This window comes from Adiantum capillus-veneris, chromosome 15, assembly GCF_014529385.1.
Source record: "Adiantum capillus-veneris isolate H3 chromosome 15, ASM1452938v2, whole genome shotgun sequence".
Taxonomy (NCBI): Eukaryota; Viridiplantae; Streptophyta; class Polypodiopsida; order Polypodiales; family Pteridaceae; genus Adiantum; species Adiantum capillus-veneris.
The window spans coordinates 92,099,093-92,105,092 of NC_140945.1; positions in this window are offsets into that span (position 1 = coordinate 92,099,093).

Below are 6,000 nucleotides of genomic sequence, written 5' to 3' on the forward strand. Positions count from 1 at the left end.
ACACTGATGAGAGTGAAGGTAGCAATAGCAGACACAAGTCAGGACTTCGGAAGACTGAAAGGAAACCAAATCTAGATACAATAACTAAATGAATGATACCGACCAATGGGAAGGAAACACATCACTACAGCAACAAGAAGTCCAGAGAGCCAGCTCAGATTGGAAAGACAAGACCAGACACCATGACAGATCCATTGATTTGAAAATCGCCTTTCCAGTATTCAAAGAGGGCAAGCATATGTTCACAGTGAAGCTTTTGAGCAGTATGTAGATCTCAAGAACATTAATGAAGATGAATGGGGAGACTATTTTCTGTTAGGTAAAGGGGGTGGGCCTCACCGTGCTTTGTCCGTGTCCGTAGGGCAATGTCTGGCCGCCCATATTTATCTCCTTATTCTTTATACATACAAAGAATAAGGAGCTCTCACTTATTCTCACACTGTGCTCATACAGTGAGATTTGGGAGCTCCACCCCACATCCCTGTGTCGTGCTCTCTCTCCCTCTCTTCTCTCTCCATCTTCACTGCATGCACATATGTAGTGATTGCAGATAGCGCACGGGAGGCGAGTATAGCCAGGTTTGCATAGATTTTGTTAGCGTTTGGACATCTCATGTTCGACTTGTTAGTGTCGAGGCCCGATCTAACAACTGTAGTGGGAGCATTTACAAGAGGAATAGTGAGTCATACGGTGACTGACACTAGCATGATGCTTCATGGAGCTTTGCAGACCATATAGAGTTGTCTACGTGTGAGAGGGACGTAGCTTCCCTAGTGTCGATGTTGACACATGCATACGCGATGGATAGTTTTGATGATGCAGTGATTGCAGATAGCGCACGGGAGGGGAGTACTACCAGGTTTGCGTAGATTTTGTCAGCATTCGGGCAACTCATGTTCGACTTGTTAATGTCGAGGCCTGATCTAGCAGTTGTAGTGGGAGCATTAGCAGGGATAGTCAGTTGTACAATGACTAACATGATGCTTCGTGGAGCTTTGCAGACCATACAGAGTTTTCTGCGGGATTTACACACAGGCTCTAACGTGGGTACGTACACTAGCGTACCACCACAGCCGATACGACTACGTTTAGATCGACAGAGTGAGCCAGTGGGCATAGGTTGAGAGAGTCTCTCACCTAGTTTTTTGTACATACTAGTAGTTAAGCTAGTAGGTCTCACTTATCGGTGCATCGCCTTTAAGTGGGAGATTGTTGGGGTAAAGGCTCTCCGCCTTTTGCCCGCCCGGAAGTCCAGTGTCCGGCCGCCTGCGCACATGTGTACATACCCTTTTCTTCATATACATGAGAATAAGGAGCACCTCATTCTTACTTCTTCCAGAGGTTTCTCCACCCACATCCTGTGTTCTCTCTCTCTCTCTCTCTCTCTCTCTCTCTCCCCTTCTCGCTCTCTGCACACACACTCCATTTGCGCACTCACATTTTCCTCAAACATTGAAGGACACATCTCAAAAATGGTACTACTATTATCCAACCTACCAACTCCGAATATACAATAAGCTGACCAAAGCATTCAGGCTTGAATATCCAGCTAACAGAGGAGATGAAGATATTTCGTGTGAGCCAGAAAAAATGAATAAATAAAAGTATCGGCTTGCAGTTATATGGAGAATATTAAAGAGCTGACCAGACAGCTACACAAACCACCATCCAAAAAGCAAATGCGGGCTTGGTTCTTTAGTAGGTTCAAAAGTAAAAAGCTAAGGGAACAGGAGGTTTCAACCCCGACAAATAAATTCAATGATCTGGTGCATCGAGCTCTGAAATTGGAACAACAGGAGAAGGGACATAAAAGCAGAAGGAATTCTAGTGACACTCAAACGACCATTGAAGAGTTGGAGACTACCTCTAGTTCCAGTTCATGGGACAACGAATCGGATGATAAACCTAAGAGTAAAAAGAAGGGGTCCTAAATGAAGAAGCTAGAAGAAATGTCCAAACAAATTACTGAGATGGCAAAAACTAGAGCTTCAGAGAAAAAAAAAGAAACTTGGTGTTCACATTGTAGATCTAGATGTCTCCGATCACACGAGTGTTCTCAATGCACGTATTGTAAAGCGTACGGGCATGCATGGAACAATTGTGGGATAATGATTCATCACTTCAAGAAAGGTAAGTATTTATTTATGATAGCAATGATGAGTCCAGAACGAGTTAAGACTGAAGGGGCAAGTGGCTCCAAAGAAAATGAGACCAGCACACAAGTGCTGGAGGGGCAGAGGCAAGTACGAACAAGGGGGTGATGGGGTAGAGGAAGAGATGACTTTAGCAAAAGAAGTCTAAATTTCTATACTTGCAAAAAATATGGCCTCCTTGCAGTTCAATGCCCGAATGTTGCCAAATCAGAAGGGTCTGAACAGGAACCACCCCACCAAGTGCCCGTAAGGGTAGTGACTAGAAGCAATGGTATAGTCCTTGAGGAAATTTTAGAAGAACCTAAGACAAAGTAGAATCCCGAGGCAAAGAAGTGGGAGAAGCAACGAGCCACATGGAAATCCAAAGGCAAGGAGAAAGTAGTGGATGAATGGCAGTACCAACGAGAGTTGGCGGCCAAAATTACAAAAAATCTGGCAAAGAATATTCTAGGCTAGCCAGAGTGTTCAAATTCGAGGAAGATTCAGAAACTACCTTCACAAGCTCAACCAAAAAACAACTCAAGGAAATAGGCAAGGAGAAGCAGCGAACGACTGCATTGAATGCTTCAATGATTGAAGTGGTCGAGAGCTTGGTTAAAGAGGTAACACAAGTCAGATCAGATTTGACTAATACCGAGTTGATGAGAGATCGATCAAGAAGACCATCACAACATACACTAGCCACCAAACAGAGGAAGTCAACCTAGTGGAACTGTGAAGATAACAAAATAGAGGAAAGATCTTCCAGTTTGGATTGTAGCTCCAGTAATGAACATGATAAGATATATGTGAAGGTCTACGAAAGAATCCAAAAATTAAAAATAGATCTTGATGACATCAAACACACATTACCAAAAGCTGCAAAGCTCATTAGACAGAAGAGGAAAGAAAAAGCCGAAGCACGAGCAGTGGACCTGGTTGCCATATGGGATGATAAAGTTTTAGTTACTCAAGTCGATTACAAACTCAAGAAGCAGTGGAAGCCATTATCTGGAGTAATAATGGATGGGGGAGCTGGAGCTAATATCCTTGGAGAGAATCTATGACAAAAATTGGGGATTCATGATTTAAAACTAGCACCATTCATGGTACTAATGGATGACCATAGGATAGTCCAGGCCACACAAATAGTGGAGAATATACAAATCAGGGTGGGTAAAGAGAAATTTAAAACCATATTTTTTGTTCTGGATGTACATGGTGCATATGGAATGCTTCTGTTAAGTATGAAGCCTGATTTATCCCTTGTAACTTTTTGTATAAAAAATGCACATTTGTAAGGTCTCCGTTATGAGGAGAAACCATCGTGCGCGAAGAAAAGTCACTTGTCGAAAAACCAAAAATTCATGGCCGAAATATTCCTTTCTGCCGGAATATTATGGCTGGACGACGATCGAAAAGCGATTGGATAATGGCCGATCGATTGGCCGGTGGTGGCTGGTGGTCAAAAGTCAATGGCCGGGGGTCGATGGCCGAATTCAATGGCTGGTGGCCGATTTCAAAGGCGGACTTGTCTTCTCAGGGGTGGTCACACATGGATGCCATGTGAAGCTTGGATTGTCCTTGACCGAAAAGCATTAGAAACAATCCAGTTAAGCTTGACATCAATGATGGCATTCAACGTTTCAGAGATTAAGACCACGTAGGACTTGATGAAGTCACTTGACGGCCTCTACGAGAAACCATTGGCATCCAGTAAGATATTTCTCATGAAGCACTTGTTCAATCTAAAAATGACAGAGAATGGTTCAATGGCATAACACCGAAACAAATTTAACACCAACATAAGTCAACTTCGATCGGTGAAGGTCAATTTCAATGATGAAGTGTGAGCCCTCCTTATACTACCGTCTCTACCACATAGTTGGGACAACGTTGTGATGGCTGTAAGTAACTCTGTCTCTGACACAAAAACTCTTAGGTTTTGATGATGTTGTGGATGCTCTCCTAATCGAGGAAATGCGAAGGAGAACCACATGTGAATTATCAAGTGCTACACTGCCAGTGGAAACAAGAGGAAGGCCTAAGGAGAGGTTCAAAAACCAAAAGGTTCGAGATCGCTCAAGGCGGAGAAAGTCACGCACAAAGTGAGTTCTTGAATGTTGGAACTGCAGCAAGAAGGGCCATGTCAAGAAGGATTGTTGGTCAAAGAAGAAGAAGGAGTCATAGTCTCAAGACAACAAGCCAACATCAAAGGCCATTGTGACAGGTAAAGTAGAGCAAGATGCTCTAATTCTCTCATTAGACAATGTGTCTAATTCTTGGATAGTAGATTCCGGGCCTTCATTCCATGAGACACCACACAAGCAACATTTCCAAGATTACACCAAAGGTAATTTTGGATATGTATACTTGGGAGATGATGAAGCTTGTAAAATTATCGACAAAGGCACAATTTGTGTCAAAACTACTAATGGAAATGAATGGAAGCTTAAAGATGTTAGGCACGTTCCTTCTCTTTGCAAAACATTGATCTCTACAGGACAATTGGATGACGAAGGTCACAACTTTGCATTCAGAAACAAACGTTGGAAGATCTCAAAGGGATCTTTGGTGGTTGCCAAAGGAGAAAAGGTTGGTATACTCTACTTGTGTACTGTCAACACACAATCTTCAACTTGTGCAACAACTACAAAAGTCGACAGTGCGGTGTGGCACTACTGGATTGGGCATATGAGTGCCAAAGGAATGCAAATCCTTCAATCACAGAAGCTTCTACTAGGTTTAAAAGAAGTGGACTTAGAGTTCTGTGAAGATTGTGTCTATAGTCTGAGGGGACCTGAGTCAATTGGAAACTTCCAGCAACCATATGATCTTTCAATGTTTCTTCTTTGTTAGGGTCTGTTAGTTAGAGGCTCTAGGGCTTCTAACTGGTGTACCATTTCTTAGCACATAAGCTGAGCTTGATGGATTTACAGCTCCCCCCTTCCTAGGGCGATCACTATAGCTTGCTTCATTATAAATTGTTTGGCTCTGGTTTAGTCTCACCTTTTGGGAGTGTGAAGGTACACTTTGAGTAGCACTATTGATGTTTGGCATATGTAAACCTTCTGCATAGTTTCCTATGTATCTCCGTGAAACATGACAAATTATTCCCCAAGTCAAGCTATAGATAGCATTATCTTTGTCCTGATACTGTCTATCCCATGGGTCTTCTATGATGTGAGATTTTGTGGTTTTAGGACCCAAGGCATCATAGATGCTAGACTCTTGTCTATATCTACGACTGTTTTGGTCAAAGTATATGCTCGTTTTGTTAAGTATAGAGCCTGATTTACCCTTGTAATTTTCTGTGGTAAAAGCGCACATTTGTAAGGCCCCCATTATGAGGAGAAGCCATCGTGTGTGAAGGAAAATCACTCACCGGAAACCAAAATTTTCACGGACAAGAATCAGGGGCAACTTTAGAGGCATCGGGGGCCTCCGCCCCCGAGACTTTTTTTTCTGTTGGAATATTCCTTTTTCGCCGGAATATTATGGCCGGACGCGGGCCGAAAAGTGGTCGGAAAACAACCGGTCGGTTGGCCGGTAGTCAATGGCCGGTGGTCGGAAGTCAATGGCCGGTGGCCGAATTCAAAAGCGGACTTGTCTTCTCAAGGGCGGTCACACATGGGCAGATTGGAGGGTCCGATTTGAACTTATTCGCACAAGGGCGGCTACACATGGCTGTCTCTCATAAGAGAGGGCAGCCCTTTTGGCCTATAAAAGGAGGCCATTTCTACACACATTTCATAGTGTGAAGTTGATGCAACAAGGTGAGTGTGAGGTGGTGAGAGTGAAGCAAGGCGGGAGCTCTATCAAGGGTTTAATCCCTTAGTAAACTACTTTTTTTTGAAGTGCTAAAGCC